The 17166-nt window shown below is 42.5% G+C and overlaps 1 protein-coding gene across 8 annotated transcripts in view; it reads right to left on the reverse strand.

The window, feature by feature from the left end:
* Positions 1–17166, reverse strand: part of Hivep2 (HIVEP zinc finger 2) — a 194045-nt gene that overhangs the window by 145580 nt on the left and 31299 nt on the right. For 2 of the 8 annotated variants that reach the window (XM_041680436.1, XM_041680438.1), the window contains exon 2: positions 5608–5755. The exons of 4 other annotated variants lie outside the window; for them this stretch is intronic. The gene's annotated coding sequence lies outside the window, so the exon portion shown is untranslated. The remainder of the gene's footprint in view (positions 1–5607; positions 5756–17166) is intronic. 2 more of the 8 variants (XM_041680434.1, XM_041680437.1) reach the window with 2 other exon arrangements.

Genomic DNA, 17166 nt, shown 5'->3' on the forward strand with positions numbered 1-17166 from the left:
GTACAATCTTAAACCTTCATATTATTTTTCATTTGTTGGCCTAAATTCATCTTGAGTTCTGCCAGCGTCCACTGAAATTTCCCTTCTGCGATGAAGAACAGTGAAGGGAGATTTCTAAGGTCTTAAGTTCCTAACTCTTCTTTTTACCTTCCGCAATCTTATTCTCTTATCCTTTATCTTTTTTCACTTTCCTTTCTTGTTCTTTAATTTGTTCCTTGGCCAAAATGCCAACAATTGGCCACCAGTACCCAGTCCTATAGCTTTCTTTTGAAACATCACACTCCACAGTACCCAATCCTATAGCTTTCTTTCAAAACACCACACTCCACAGTTGGCTTCTCAAAGTTGTATCTAGGACAAGCCTACAACATTTGCAGGGCCAAGCACCAAGTCTCTGGTTTTCAGACAGTTTTGACCATAACTGTACTAACACGACTTCTGTCTCCAAGCTCGGAGCACAGTGGCCATTCCAGGATTCTGCTCAACTGGTTGTCCCATTTTCCTTAAAAGGCTCAACTTTCCCTCTCATTTTTCCACACATGTCAATAGGTTCACATCAATAGGTGTTTCCTGGCTCCCTGCTCTTCCACTCTCCAGCCTCTCACCCCTCCTACACACAGCTAGTCATTCAAAATCACAACCTTCAAGAGGGCATAGGGCACAGCTGCTATTATATGGTAATCCCAGTTCTTGGCAGGTCCTCAATATTATTTCTCTCATTCAATATTGATGCTTCCAAAAGAAGGAAAGACCAATAGGAAAAGCGACAAATACTTCAATGAGCTCATTATAAAATGGAACATCCAATAGCAAAACAATGTGAGAAAAGGAGTCAACTTCATAAACCAACAGAAAAGAGAAAATCTCCAGGACTACACCAAGGCATGATTGTTAAATGGGCAGAAGCACAACATCAGAGTGGCTCGTTTGGATAGCGCATGCCCTGCTGGAAGGAGAATAAACTGGCACAGCCCTTTTCAAAGATAAGTGGAAGAAGCTGCTACAATTGATACACACAAGTTCTTGATGCAGTAACTCCACCCCCTAGGTTACACCCTATTGACATGTCTTAGATGTTCACAGAAATACCATTCCTTGTGCAATGAACCCAAATTCATGAATAGTAAAATGACTCAATTGCATTCATTCAATGGAACCCAACTCTGTCATGAGAATGAATTGCTGGTACACCAGAAAAATTCATCTCAGCCAGGCGATGGTGGTGTACACCTTTAATCCCAGCACTGGGGAAGCAAAGGCAGGCAGATCTCTGTGAGTTCAAGGCCAGCCTGGTCTACAAGAGTTAGTTCCAGGACAGGTTCCAAAGCTACAGAGAAACCCTGTCTCGGGGGGGGGGGGGGGGGGGGAGAGAGAGAGAATGAAAATTCATCTCATTAACATATATTGAGTGAAATAAGCCACACACACACACACACAAAAGCAGAGCATCTGATCTCATAGTTATAAATCACAAAACAAGCAAAACTAGGGGAGGTAGTGTAAAAAAATCAGGATTTAACTACTTTTGGGTCCTACAGAGACTAAAAGGGGCAAGAAAGTGCCCTCAGAATATTAAGTACATTCTAGATTTTGGTAGCTCTGATGCTCAACTTGTAAAACATTTTACATTCCTTTCTGCCCATGTTTTATTACACACACACACAGACACACACACACACACACACACACACACACACACACACACCACTAGATTTGATTTGTCCAGGTCCTTTCTTTAGAAACTCCTTGGTTTCCATCCCTCTCCTGTGCGGCAGACACCAAGACTCTTGGGCCAAAGGCTAAGTCTCTGTCGTCTTAGACATACAAGCTCTCAACACTGCCAAGTGAATGAGTCTAGCAGAGGTGTGCTCCTGGCCAGTTCTGTTCGCTTTCATTCCCTTGACTGTGAAGTCTGTGTTTTCAACCTCTCTGCTGGCCTCTCGGGCTTGGAATGAACCTGAAGACATCGTGGTAATAACAATCTGCTCTTGGAGGAAGAACTGGCTTTGTGTCCAGAAATCAGTGTCGACTATCGCTTTCACCTCTCCTAAGCAGCCTACAAGTCAATGTCAGCCCCACTTTGCAGAACAGGAAACCAAGGGTGCTAGAGGCAAAGGCACAGACATATCAGCACTCCAGTAAGCAGTTGGGGAAGTAAAGTGGAAAATCAGGTCATTTGGTTGCAAAGCCAGGCCTTTCCAGACTGTAAGACCACAGATTCAGCAAACGTCCAATGTGGGTCTCTGCTTTCCTCAAAGGCTTGCCTGTCCTCCTCATCTTGAGCGGTCTCTCCACTGAGATACCCTGTCACTCAAGCTGTAGTCATGGGGACCACCTCCTTTCTCATGTTCGTCACACGGACTCGGTTACTCAGTGTTGCTTCCAGAGGGTAACAGTGCGCTCCGTGTCTATCACTCTCCACACCGCAGCATTAGTCCAGACCTCAAGTCTTATCTTTGGAGGAAGACTGTCATGGCCTGCATGCTGTGTCTCTTAAATCCAAATTCAGATGCTACCGAATTCCTCTAACTTGTATTCTCATGATGTTACCTTACGAGGTCTACAAAAAATCTTATTCTGAGCACATCTCTCTTCCTTTCCTACAGGATGGAGGTCACATCCATCGTTATGGCAAACCCTGATGGACAGAGTCACAGTCAAGCTCTTCCTCAAGATTCTCCCCTTGTGGATCCATTCCTTCTCCATCCACCCAGCGAGTTAACCACATGTACATGCTGCTCTCCCTGGGCAGTGCCTTGCTGTTTCCCTGTCTCCGTGTTCTACACACCACCTTCCTGGACCTCTAGAATGCCCTTCTCCTGCTAGCTATCAAATTTCACCCATCCTGCAAAATGCAAACCAGGCATTTATGCCCCTGTCAAAGCCTTCAAGCAGAGCAAGGGTATTCCCTTTATGGCACGGTTAGATTTAGTGGATGCTTTGAACCTCATATAGCCTGCTTCATATTGTACTGTGGGTTGTTGTTGTTGCTGCTGTTCTGTTTTGTTTATTTGATTTTGTAGTGTGCAGTTCTCACTTACAGTACATTAAGTCAAGGCAGGTATATATTTTGTCTTTTTTTATGTGTGTTGACCAGTGCAAAACAGTTAACCAAAAATACCTGAACAAATGAATTAAAAAATGAAACCAGTTATATGTGTATAAATAGACTGTTGCAGAAAATTTCTTTTTCGTTTATCCTTAGTTATTAGTAGATGTATTGTATGTGTATACATGTTCATGTATGTATGTACATGTGTCTACACACACGGAGAAGCCATAAGTTGATGTTAGGTGTCTTCCTCTATTGTTCTCCACTTACTTCTTGAGGCCTGGTCTCTCATTGAACCCAGCACTCACAATTCAGCAGGACTAGTTGGCCATGGAACTTCAGGCATATTCCTGCCTCTACCTCCCCAGTACTGGGATTACATGTATATGTATGCCACCATGTCTGCCTTTTCCTTCTTCTTTTCATATGCACGTGCATGTACTATACCTGTCTGTCTGTATGTATGTATGCATGTTGACATGTTCACATGCAAGTATGTGAATGGTTGCAGCTGTGTGTATGTGGAGGTAGGACCTCTCGGGCATACCTCAAGCTCTCCCATAACGCTAGTCTTCTAGGCAGCTGGCTCAGGAAATCCACTGTTTCTGCCTTCCGAGGCACACTCTGCCTTTCCATGGTTCCGGGACCCAAGCTCTGGTCCTTGGACTTGCATGCAGAGCACTTGATCAACTGAGGCCTCGTCGTAGTTTCCAGTAAGTCCAGTGAGACTGTTCACAACAGAAACGACACTAGACCGCGCCACTTCTCTTTGGGAGTCTGCTAGCAAGGACCTTCCCGTGAGATGTGAAAACACCATCTGGCGCTTGCACAAGGATCTTCCGAGCACACTGTCACTCCCTTTCAGCCTCACCTCAGCTCTTTCTACCCCTGGAAGCATCCAAGATTCCGGCCAGATATTAAAGTTGAGGGATGAAATGAGTGAAGACCCACAGGAGGCTGGGAGCAGCGATACATACTTCTAGCACCTGTGATGCTGAGGCAGGGAGATTTCAAATTCCAGTCCAACTTGAGTTAAATAGCATAACTGTCTTACCAAAAAGGAAAAAAAAAATCTGTATAGAATAGGATATTGTTTTTTATTGCTAACATCTGAACCCAGTGGAGATGATAATCAATATTCAAGTTCACGTTTTCCACAGAACAAGAGCAGTCTGAGACTTATGGCAGATTATTCTCACAGCAGCTAAAAGAGCAGAATATTCCTCCTTTATCTCCTGGATTGGGGAAAGTAGAACAAAGGTTGCTCCACCGGAACACAGACAGGGGAGGTGTCATCTACCCTGAAGAAGAAAGGAAGCAAAGGGCAGCTGGGACTTCTGGGGATGGGTGTGGCTGTGAGACCCACTGAGAGGAGAACTGACATCTGAGTTACTTGCAGTCCAGGAGAGCACTGGCAGAACTTCTCACTCCATGAGCACTTGCTCTGCCCTTTCCCACAAAGGAGAAAACCAAACTCAGTGGTCAGCAGCCCCTTTGGGTATAAAGTTGCCATTTAGCAGTGCTCTCTAGAAAGAGGCTGGAAATCGGCAACCCAATGCCCCACCCCCACAGACACCCAAGTAGCAGCATCCTTGCTGATGTTGCTAGAGGGAAGAAGTGCAGCACTCTTGCAGTAGCCTTCCTGAGCTTGGATATTGACCCGGCTTGCAAGTGGAAATGACCCCTGTGGGCATCTGTGGTCTCTTATCAGACCTGATCACCAAGTACGCGCATGCGCGTGCGCACACACACACACACACACACAATATGTGAGCAGGACTTACTTCCTCCCCCACAAACTTCCCCCCAGCACCATGTTATAAATGCGTTGGTGTACACATCCCCTCTGAGAGACTAGAAGCTGCCATGCTCCTAAATCTCTGCAGTGTAGATGGACGCATCATCTGCCGCTCTATGTCTAAAGCAGAGGTCAGCATCACTGTGAGTAGAGACCGTACTTGCACTTCGGATTTGCTCTTGACTTCGTGTTTCTTAACCTCGCAACATCAGCACCACAAAAGCAGCTGGTGAACTGATTCTCGCTTTTCTAGCATCCATATGTCATTTCGCGAGCACATACATGATACATGAGCGTCCCTGCACCTTCTAGTAGAAGGTGTTTATGACCTTATAACATCCAGGGAAGTTTGCGAGAAACGTAAAATATAAATAAACCCATATTTAATAAGTGCGCTGAGATACATATCGAACATCTCACAGCCAGTAGGTGTAATCTCTGGCACGATAAACCTAAATATTATTTATATTGTGATAATTACTTTTTGAATAGGTTTCAAGAATCAAAATCATGTCTAGAATCCATTTTCAAATACATATTCCTCTGCAAGTTCTTTTTGGACCGGGTTTCAAAGCTCAGCGATTATCCTACTGTTTGGACACTAAGTAGCAGAATCTGAAAAAGAAACGGTGTGATTTCCTTACGGAAACAGCATCTCTGCCACCACCCTCCCCCCCCTCCCATTTTAGACTTCACATCTCAGCTTCTGCTAAAACAAGTGCAAAGGAGTTAAAGAAAGCGAGTTTGGGTTTCCTACCTGGACATCAGCTTCTGGTCCTAGTCACACCTCCTCATACTCTCGACTCTCAATTTCTCAGGTAAATTCACCAATCTGCTGACAAGAAGTTTCATATTATAACTTCTCCATTCAGAGTGCACACATTAAAATGTGACTATAAAAATGGCTGAAAAAAAAAGAAATCTCCAGGTTTGAATAATGCGAGGAAAGACATGTAAAGAAAGGAGAAGCAGGATGTAGCTAACACCTGCTGTGCCAAGCTCCGTGGAGGTCCCCGGCGATCAATGAAAAAAACATTTACTTCATAGGACAATCTATGACAACAGGCATGGGGCTGCACACCTTTCCTCAGCACTTAAAAGTCAGAGGCAGAAGGATCTCTGTGAGTTCAAGGCCAGTCTGGATTACGTACAGAGTTCCAGGCCAGCCAAACAGTGAAACCTTGTGTGAAAGAAAGAAGAGAGAGAGAAGGCAAGAAAGAAACAGAAGAAGAGATGGACAGGAAAGGAAACACTTAATGTAAGATACATGGCAATGGCATTGAATGATAACCCAAAGAATAAAACAGACATCCATGAGTCCAGAGTGAAATCAATCAACCAATAAAATGTGTTGATAACTGCCCCACCCGCACCCCTGCACACACTCTTCGAGAGAGAAAGCATAAGTTTTGCCCAGTTAAGAAGAGGCAGGGAGAAAAAATAGTAACTTTATAGTGGAAAAACCTGGCAGCCTCTATCTCAACCAAGTTGGTCAAGGCTGATGTTATAAGAGGGCAGGCATGATAATGTCACATCCCCCTAACAAAATATAGTATCCTATACACAAACTCATAACTTCAGTCTATAAACCACAAAAGAGTCAATCCTATATGAACCAAGTGGGGGGCATCATGGCATACAGTGTGCTATCGTATGCCACACTGTAAACAGGCAAACCAGATTCCTTAACTGTTAATCAACATTGAAATAGACAAGACCCACTCTTTTTCTTTTCTTTCTTTTATTCTTTCTGTTTGTAGGTAGTGTATAAATGTATATGTGTACATGTGTGTGCTCACCCATGCACCTGTGCAAGTCAGAAATCCATATCAGGTATAACCCCCCCTTTTGCTCCCTCCCCTCCCTCTCTCTCTTCCCCCAATTAAACTTTTCCAAGACAGGGTCTTTCAATGAACCTTGAGCTCACTGTTTTAGCTAGAATGGCAGGCCAGGGAGCCTCAGGGATCCATCTGCCCCCACTCTCCCACATCTGGGGTTACAGGTGCATGCTTCTATACTCAGTGGTTACCTCAATGCTAGAGATTTGAACTCACGACCACATGTTTGTGCAGTCATCACTTTACTCACTGAACAACTCCCCAACCTCAGACCAGCCTTTTTTCAATGATGATTTGGTGACTTTGGGCTTTTGTTCTCATAGTAACTTTTCTTCTTTGATCTGAATACCTCCAAAACACTCAAGAATGACATCTTCCACTGTTGTACCCCAGTTTTTTTCTCACCCCCAACAGTATCTATTCTCCTAACTACTAGATACCATGCACCTAAAATTGATGAATCTGGCATCTACTTAAACAGACCCACTCTCTTTCAATGGCTCCACCCTGCCAGCAACCTAGTGGTTCAAGATCTTCTGAGCAACGTAGCTAGAACCTCGTGCTATTTGAAAGCATGCATTCCCATCTTTGTCCCGAGTGACACAAACAAAGTGCACACTACGGGTGGCGGAGTAGAGAATAAATAACAAATATGCATGATCAAACAGGACGCTGGCAATGACAGCAGGAAAAGTTGCATGTGCAACTGCTGAGCAACCAAAGTTCCGCGGGACTTCTAGTGATCCCTTCATGAGAGCAGAAAAGAATCATCGGGTCTTTTCCCAATGTTTCTCTTTTATAATAAATAAGTCGAAGGACTGTGCAATATATCACCCAGACATGTAAGATGTTGGATATTAACCATCATAGCCCAACACATTAAGAATACACATTAAGATGGTATCCACAATTTTTCTTCTCCTATGGAAACAAGAGCAAAACAATAATGTGAAAACCAACTTCTTTCAGGCCAGAGAGCATACTTTCTACAAATCCACCCTTGCTGTTGAATAAGTGTGGGCATTAAGCCACTGCTTCTGCCCTATTCTGTTAATAAAAACAACATTCACAGGCTTAAGAGCTTTCTTGCCAAGAGGGAGTCAAGAAACCTGAAACATAACTTTTAGGTCACGGTGTCAACAAAGAAACTCCATAAAATCATCAGCCCCCTCCCCACCAGGACTGGGGAGTCCAGGGGCTCCTAGCATTCACCCACTGACTTTGATAATCGATTTCCAAACTCACTAGAAGGTGGAAAAACATTATGGTGGAAATTCTTTTGGACTGAGTTTTACTTTTTAAAGTTCTCAAATTTTTAATGTCTTCTCAGAGACTATGATGCTCCCCTCCCAAAGATTCTTCTCTCCACTTTCCTTCCTAAAACAAAATGATGTAGGAAATGCCAACGCTAACACACATCACGCTAACACTAATGCACTTCACAGTAGCAATCTGCAGTCTGGAAAGATTATTCCATAGCAAGGGCCCAAATGTCATCAGCCCATTTCCTATATGTGTAAGGAAGCAGAAAGAATGCCTGCATGCCACTGTACAATGAGAAGAAGGGCGAACTCACTCATGAGAGCTACAAACAAATATGAAAGGTTTCATCAGGATGAGACTAGAATTTCTAGTAGCTTTTAGACTTATAAACTCTACTCTTGTATCTGGAATTCAAGTAGTATTTGATGAGTAGCCCCTAATGACAGGGAAAATGAAATCAATGAAATGGGGACATACATGCCCACTTCTGCTTTTCATGTTTTGAACTAATCACCTTCAATATATTCACCCATCTCCTTTAGAGTTGTTTTCAGAAAACTCAGGAACTACCATTTAACTGGCTGAGAAAAAGATGTCAGTGTCATATTTTCTTTATAATATGTATTTCCCTAGAAATGTGAACAATGCAGGATCTAACTTTAAAAAACTAACCATAAATAAAGCATATGAGAAACACAGAAGACGAATGTGATGTTTCATTCCACACATTATTACACATACACACACACACAAATAATTTCTTATCCGTATGTTAGAGTAGAAATCATAACTTGATATGGATTTCAGCTCATGTATTCTTTCCAAATGAAAATAAGACAAACCAACTGGGTGCATGGCCAGACTCTAATAAGCAGGCCTTTCTTACCCAAGAGAAAAAGAATTGGAGAATTCAGAACTTGAATCTCAAGCTCCCTCTACTAAGTTGGCATCAACTACACCCATAACAGTCTGTGGAAGAGGTTTACTAGCTCCATCCCCAAAATCTGCTCAGCCTAAGTGTTTCAGACATGCTCTCCAACACCCTCGTGCTATGTGTTATCAGTTTAAGTAACCATAGGCAACCCATGCTTTTATATCTATGGATGTCGGTTAACAGTGGGCTGTATGTCACATGCACTGTAAGCAGGACTCCTTTCCTTCATGACTATTAAAAATCAGTTAAGCTGTGTAGTACTCCATTGTGTAAATGGACCACATTTTCCTTATCCATTCTTCGGTCAAGGGGCATTTAGGTTATTTCCAGGTTCTGGCTATGACAAACAATGCTGCTAAGAACATAGTTGAGCACATGTCCCTGTGATACAATTGAGCATCCTTTGGATATATACCCAAAAGTGTTATCGCTGGGTCTTGAGAAAGTTTTTTTTTCCTATTTTTCTGAGAAATTACCATACTTTGCAGGCAAATGGATGAAGCTAGAAAACATTTTGAGTGAGGTAACCCAGACCCAGAAAGACAAATATCACATGTACTCACTCATAAGTGGCTTTTAGACATAAACCAAAGAAAACCAGCCTACAAATCCCAATCGCAGAGAACCTAGACAACAATGAGGACCCTAAGAGAGACGTACATGGATCTAATCTACATGGGAAGTAGAAAAAGACAAGATCTCCTGAGTAAATTGGGAGTATGGGGACCATGGAAGAGAGTTTAAGCGGAGGGTGTAGGCAGGAAGGGGAGCAGAGAAAAAATGTAGCGCTCAATAAAATCAATAAAAAATAGAAAAAAATCAATAAGCTATACATTCTCAATAACCATGTAGGTGGTTTTCTTGTTTGCTTATAATATTCTTAATACAGATCATCCTTCAAAATGAATTCAAGAAAAGCAATCTTCCATTGTTTTCAAAATGTTAGTTCTCCTATAGAAAGACTGGAGGGTATATTGAATTCTCATCATTAAGTCAGAGTTGAGAAACAAAGTCTTCAGCTATCAATAAACTGTATTTATCAGATAACAGGTTATTTTAACAAGATTGTTTAAAAGTCAATTGAACCAATTAAAAACAAACACTGGAGTGCATTATAAATTCCAGAAGCACTTCCATTTACATAATAGAGTCTGAACCTGAGAAGTAGTAGAGCAAATGCTTACCAGCACATGGAAAAAGTAATCCCCAAACATGGGCTGCTTTTAAGCACTAAATAAATACAAAATGTCTATTTCCTAATTTACCAGTCACGTACACCGTAGTTAGAAATGGATATCTATGGTTTGTCTTTTTGAGGCATGACCTCCCTCTATAGCTCAGACTGGTCAGACATTCACCCTCTAGGGTACTGACTACAGCATGCACCCCCACACCTAATGCAAAAACTTCTTGAATAGAGTTTTCATCTACTATCCAAACTCTCTGTCAATAATGCTACATTTAATCTGTAAATATATGATTGAGTAGCATCTCTAGGTAGTAAGATCATGATTATTTTCAAATGAACAGCATAGGCATTCTGTGATTCTGACAGAAGACCAAGTATCCACTTAAATACTAACAACCAGGAACCCATACTGCCATTAGGACTTTTCGCAGAACACTGGAAACACTGATGAGAAGCTAGCCTCCAACAAATTACTCAAATACCAAGCCAACACTCCCAAAACCTGTGAGTAACAGAAAAAATAATAACTAAATACATCATACCAACAGCAGAACTAAGTTCAAAATTAAAAATTATTATTTATAAGCCAGCAAGAGGGCTTAGAGACGAAAGTACTGTCACCTGAGTTTGATCCCCCGACCCATGAAAGAGGAGGAGACAGCCAACTCCTACAAGTTGTCAAGTGGTCCTCTGACCACCTCGCATGTATAATGTGTGTGTGTGCACATCTACGTGCGTGCACACACACACACACACACACACACACATCAGTAAACTGGTGCAATGAAAATAATTTAAAGAACATCTGGCGTAAACAGAGTTCAAAGAGACCTCTTTGAAATTAACTGAGGAGTAAATGAATTAGAAAACAAATATGACTAGTAAAGGAAAGTCACCAGGACTAATAAAGTCACCAGGACTACTAAAGGAAAGTCACCAGAACTAGGCAAGGAAAGTCAGCAGGACTAGGAAAAAAAAAAAAAAAAGTTACCAGCTTTTTTTTTTTTAAATCTGAAGTACAACAATGAGGTGATTTTTTTTTTTTTACTCTGGTACAATGTTGATAAAAATGGGAAAAATACTTGCAAATAATACCAGGATTGTGTATAATTAAACAAATGTTCAGATTATTTCACAAACAGACTTTTGAGAGAAGTAAAATAGTCAGAAAGGAGACTTTTTTTGAAAACTGAACATTGTAGTCAAATTTGTGTGGCCATTAAAACTAAAATATGGAAATCAGCAAAAAAAGTAAATGTTTTCAACAAGACTGAAACTAAGGATTATAGGTAACCATTTCAAATGTACATATAAGGAAATTTTTTAAATCAAATTGCTACAAGGCAGATGTTTTCTATCCCACAATACTGTTGGTGAGATAAGATGTAAACTTGACAAGAACAACTGACCTACAGGAATCTGATAGGTGCCAAAAAAAAAAAAAAAACTCCCAAACGGATCAACATGTAAATTCCATCAACCTGTGACTATTCCATCAGTGACCAGATCTCTAAACCAAACAAAACTCAGATCCACCTGACATGAGACTGAGTATTCCACAGCACAGCCGTCTTCTTAGTCGTTCACCCACACCCAGGTTTTTAAAGTTGGTAGAAGAATGTGATGTTAAAGACTGTTCACTTTATCCCCTCATTTTGCCACATTCATTACTTCCATGGGAGGTCATATACACCACCAAATCACATTGTTTGAATACAAACAGCTCTCAACTTACAAACACCTGACAAAATCCAAAAATAAAACCAGCTGCCACTAACACCATCAGAGGCCTTGCTATTCCCCCTGGGTCATCAGCTGTCATGTAGAAATTGCCAAGAGGTTGACAGAAGAAAGACAGAAGCCAGAAAAGCAGGACCCAGTGACAACACCACACGGAAGAGGTGGCTCACCTCAGTAGTACGTAATAAACCATGAATGGGTGGACAGATGGACGGACGGATGGATGGACATCCATGTTCATCTTCAGAATTCCATCCTTGTTACTTGGCCCTTATCCTGCTCCGGTACAATGTTAACAAACCCCCTTCTTGGGCTCCTGATCCATGAACTGGAACTAAAATTAACTACAAGCCAAAAGTAAAAAACCGTGATCAACACAGGAGAGAACCGAGCCCAGGACCAATCCACAAACAGATGTTTGGGTGGAGAGCAGATGACAGTGACAGGCATACAAGGAAAAAGTTGGAAGCTGGAATATTTACTTAATATCTTAATTATTATACAAGAAAGCAGAGAAATGAGGCCTCTGTGGGAGGCATAAACAAAAGATACAGACTAAGGCGAGAAAGTTGATGCTAGGCCTGGTTTGGTGTGGGTCTTGCATCCTCCCCAAGAGCGCCAGTTTGCTGTGTTACTCAGGCTTTATTTGGAAGGCCATAAAGAATCACTCTGAACCCATCTGAAGTCTGGTCGCATCTCAATTCATTTTACCCTGGTTACTGCTAGTTTACCCTGACTCTCCCAAAATGCTTTGTCACCCTGTCATTTAAAATATCACCCTCAGCTTTCTCTTCCCAAGGAAACTCCATCCTAGCAGCACAAGGTTCAGAGGCAATAAGGCTATTTTAGTTCAATGACCCTGACAGAAGATCCATCAGTATATTCAGTTGTCCAGCCTATCCTATCAACGATTCCTTGGGCAAAACCCTGCCCTTGACATTCAGAAGCACGATGCTGCTCACTCCAGAGACCATCATTCACAGGGAAGGCTGTGTGAGTGGCACTCTGAAAACTTCAGCACTACCCAGGTCTTGCTCAGCCCTGCAAGGGTGATCCTAAATTTTGTCTATAACATTCTGTTTTCAAGGAATGCCATCTTCTGAGTCCACTTTTCCTTAAAAAGATGGCAAGCATACTTCAAGGCCCCTATCTTCCAGAGACGCTCGCCTGCTTCCTTCCTGCAATGATCTTCCTCTATGAACTTGCCCTTCTTTCCTGCCTCCCATTCTGTCTTTAAGCGTACTCAGTTCCTGTGTGGATGCATCACTGACTCTTGCTTGCATCCTCCCTGCCGACCCAAACAACACAGAAGCCGCGCTGCACTTCCTGCATCATGCCTAGCCCAGTGCAGGAATCAGACCAGGTATTTAAGTTGTTCTTAGCTGGGGCTGTGGTTTCTAATCAGAAAGGGAAAGAAGTGATGGAAGAAAGAGGCAAGTTTGAACATGTAGCTTTTGTATAAAATGCAATACAACACGGTGAGACCGAGAGCTGGTTAACTGGGTTCTTCCTCCCTGACGAATTGATTCAAGTCTAATTGGCAGGATGTTACTGGAAGGAAAAAGGCTTCTGCCTATTTCAGGTTTTCACTGGGACCTAATGTATGCCTACAGTAAAAGACTTCTCACCTCTTCCTTCCTCTCTCTGACTAAAATAAATTCTGAGTTCTACAGCCACTTGACAACAGAATTCTGCAGCGAGGTGGAGAGGAACTCATAGCAGGTTAGCCGATTTTACACAACATTAGAAGCGATTTTTCAGCCAGGTGCAGTGACACACACCTGTAGCCCCAGTTACTCAAGAGGCTGAGACAGCGGATCGCTTGAGCCTAAGGGTTCAAGGCCAGCCTTGGTTTTCTTTGCTGTGTGGGGCTTATGTATGGGCTGGCACTACTGTGCATTTTTCTAATTAGTATGTATGCTGAAATATCTACTTCTAATAGATGTACCATTCCCCAGGGAAATCATTATGATCTATTAAAGGATAATTAGCGACGTAAAATATGATCCAACGTTAGCTCTGTAAAAAGAGACCTCTTCAGATCTATATGCAACTAACTATCTGAACATTATTGACGACTTTAAAATAAGCTGTTTTGTGAGCTAAGAATGCTGCATATTGAATAATGACTCAAAATTCTTGAGTGTCAGAACTACATACGTGGGGACTTGCGATCCAAAAACATACATTCTATGTATTTTAAGGTGATTTAAACATGGAAATGGCAAGTGAGAGGAGAGCAACACTAACGAGCAACTAAGAGTGAAACAGGTACCAAACATGTAAATATCCAAGACTGTACGGACTAAAATAGGAAAGTATTTGCCCATCTTTTCAGTCGGCTATGCCTTCAGTTCTGCACATAGATGACCATCTCCAAGTCATGGATTTGTGGCTTGTCCAGCTGTTAATTTCAAGCTACTCTAAGATTCCTATGGAGCAGCTCCCAAGAGTCACAGCTCTCATTGAGCTCTGGAAATACAGCCTCCGATGGAGCCGCAGATCACTGCTAGCTCCTGGGATCAAGCCAAGGCAGCTTCATGCTCTTGCTGGTCCCTTCGTCCTTCAGTCACTCCACATAGTCTACATTTCGGTTCTGCCTTCTAGATTTTTTTTTTGAGACAGAGTTTCTCCATAGCTTTTGGTTCCTGTCCTGGAACTAGCTCTTGTAGACCAGGCTGGCCTCCAACTCACAGAGATCCGCCTGCCTCTGCCTCCTAAGTGCTGGGATTAAAGGCGTGCGCCACCACCGCCCAGCATGGTTCTGCCTTCTAAATGTCTTTTTATTTCCTGGTTTCTTGATGTCTTCTGTCTGACTTTGAGTTTTTACTGTCTGACTGTCGGTGGTTACTTTTGCAACCAATGTACCACCTGCTTCCAGTGGCACTCTTCCTATGTGCTTTCCAGACACTTCCCTAATTGTCTCTGGAGGGTCAGATCGCGAAGCCTGTAATAACTGATTCTGGACAAACAAACTGAGTGAAGGCTCAGGGGCTGCTTTAGACCACTGTGGCTTGAGAAACCATCCATGGTTATCCCGCCCTTTCTGATACCATAGTCTAGTGTTCAGTCGAAACTAGCTGACATGATAATGATTTAAACAGACGATTTGTTTGGGTTTTTTTTTTTTTTTTTTTTTTTTGAGACAGGGTATCATGTATCCCAGGCTGGTTTCAAACTCCCTATCCAGTTAAAAACTGGCCTTGAACTTTTGATCCTCCTGTCTCTACCTCCCGAGTGCTGAGATCAAAGGCATGCAGCAGCATGCCCAGATAAACAAATGTTTCTCCTACAAAATCCCCCACCTCATCTTCTCTTTCCTCCCAGAATAAGAAGAAGAACAGCACCCCCAAGATCTTGCAATCTTTAACAGCAACACTCCTTACCACCAAAAGTCATTCCCAGGTAGAGGCTAGAAGTGGTATCGCAATATACAGATCAAATATACAGTTTCTCAGAGAGCAGCAGTCAAAGCAGCTGTATGCACACTTCCTGGCTCACTCCTTAAAATTCAGGCATCTTGCACCCATCTCAAATCCACTCAATCACCTGTGTTATTGAACCTTCAGACCTAAATCCTAGAAGCACCCCTAGAGACTGTTGGACATAACACAATTGGAAACCTCTGCTTTAAACAGCCATCCAGAGCTTTTGAAAGACGCCGGTCTAAGCCCTGAAATTCCCATGCCCTCTACTTAACTATCACAGTGCAGCCTTCGTGGAAGGCCACTCTCTGCACGCCACTGGATAAAATTAATTCTAGAAAGCTCAAGAAAATAAAGATCAAAGTCAGCCTCTGCCCAGGGAGCTTCCATTATAATGAGTGCAAAACAAAGCACAGACATAAGAGGGGAAAAAAAAAAAGCTTTAAAGCATCTAGAAGCAACACTGCAGAGTATTCCAGGGCATGGTTGGCTACATCCACTCTGGAGGAGTGGGCACAGCCAAAACTTGGCAGAGTACTGTGAGGACCCAGAAAGGAAGTTTCTCAGGCAAAGCTGGCGCAGAATGTGAAGAGGGAGACTTTCAAGCGGGTCTGGAAGGGATGTGGAGATTGCCAGACGACACTGAAGATCGAGGAGAAAATATGTATAGCCATGTGTCTTGGTACCACAGTCAACACAAGGAGAAAAAGAAGTGTGCTGCAGGATTATAAAAAATCTAAGATACTGGCTTAGACCGAACACCCTAAAAAGAAGCTTTATAAATAGACATTATCTTTTGAGGCAGACAGGTAGCACTGTGACACCCCCCCCCCCCCCCGAGTCTACAGCACAGAAACTAAGGACCACTTGAACTCTTAAGCGAGTGTGTCAGTAATTGTAGGTCAGGGATGAAAACTACCTAGTAAGAACTCTTTTCCCAGCCTGATATTTTCCCCAGTAGGAGACTTAATAGTCATTTTTATTCCTTCCAAAGGATAAATCACCCAAAGCCATCCTCTTTCTCCCTTTCTCCATATTAAAAGGCCAAAGGAGAAAGAAAGAGCATGTGAAAGCATGCATCCACACCCACACACCCACGAGTCAGCTTGCCCATCTCTGTGTGTACATGAAGGTTTGCGTGTATGACCTGTGTGCTGATACAAAGGCAGATGATGTCCCTAACAAACTACACATCATAGCTTACTGCACTTGTCATATTTGTTTGTATGAGAGCTTCCATGCTAGCATTTGTAACAAACTATATTGAAAAGTAAAAGCCAATCAAAATCTCTATGACTTATGATCAAGAGAATTATCCAAATCCAAACACTGGCTTAAGTCCTTTGCATATTTTTTCATCTGGCGACGCAGTCCCATATGACAGCCACTAATGCCGTGGGACTTCACATTATAAACTTTATACAGCACCGAATAAAACGTAAAGTGTGGTTCCTCAACTGCGGTAATAATCATGTTCCAAACGCCCTAAAGAGGGCCAGTGGCTCTCATCTCAGGCAGAGCGCATATAGGATATGTCCATCATCACAGAGAGCTGTTTGAAGAGCAATTCTGTGAAGTGGCTTTTATTCTAGAAATACAACTCCAGGGCCAAATATAAACAATCATTTTTGTTTCTATCTAAAGATGCACTTTGCTCCCTTCGGATAAGTCTCCCCCAAACTGCTCTAAGAAAAGCATGTCTTTTCCTCAGCAACTCCCTGTATGTCCTAGCAGTTCTCTGTGCTGCCATTTCCCTCTTCCTCCCATAGGAATGAGCATGGCTTTTCCCTGCTGTAATGGTTCCGGATGACCAGGGAGGCATCCCGAAATGCTGAGTTCTAGCATCATATTATGGAGTCAATAATTATGATTCAGAGCCCATTCTGGGAACAACCTACAAAATAAAAATACAGACGCAAAGGAAATT

This window comes from Microtus oregoni, unplaced genomic scaffold (assembly GCF_018167655.1).
Source record: "Microtus oregoni isolate MIOR12 unplaced genomic scaffold, Mior012 000033F_ref0000390, whole genome shotgun sequence".
Classification (NCBI taxonomy): Eukaryota; Metazoa; Chordata; class Mammalia; order Rodentia; family Cricetidae; genus Microtus; species Microtus oregoni.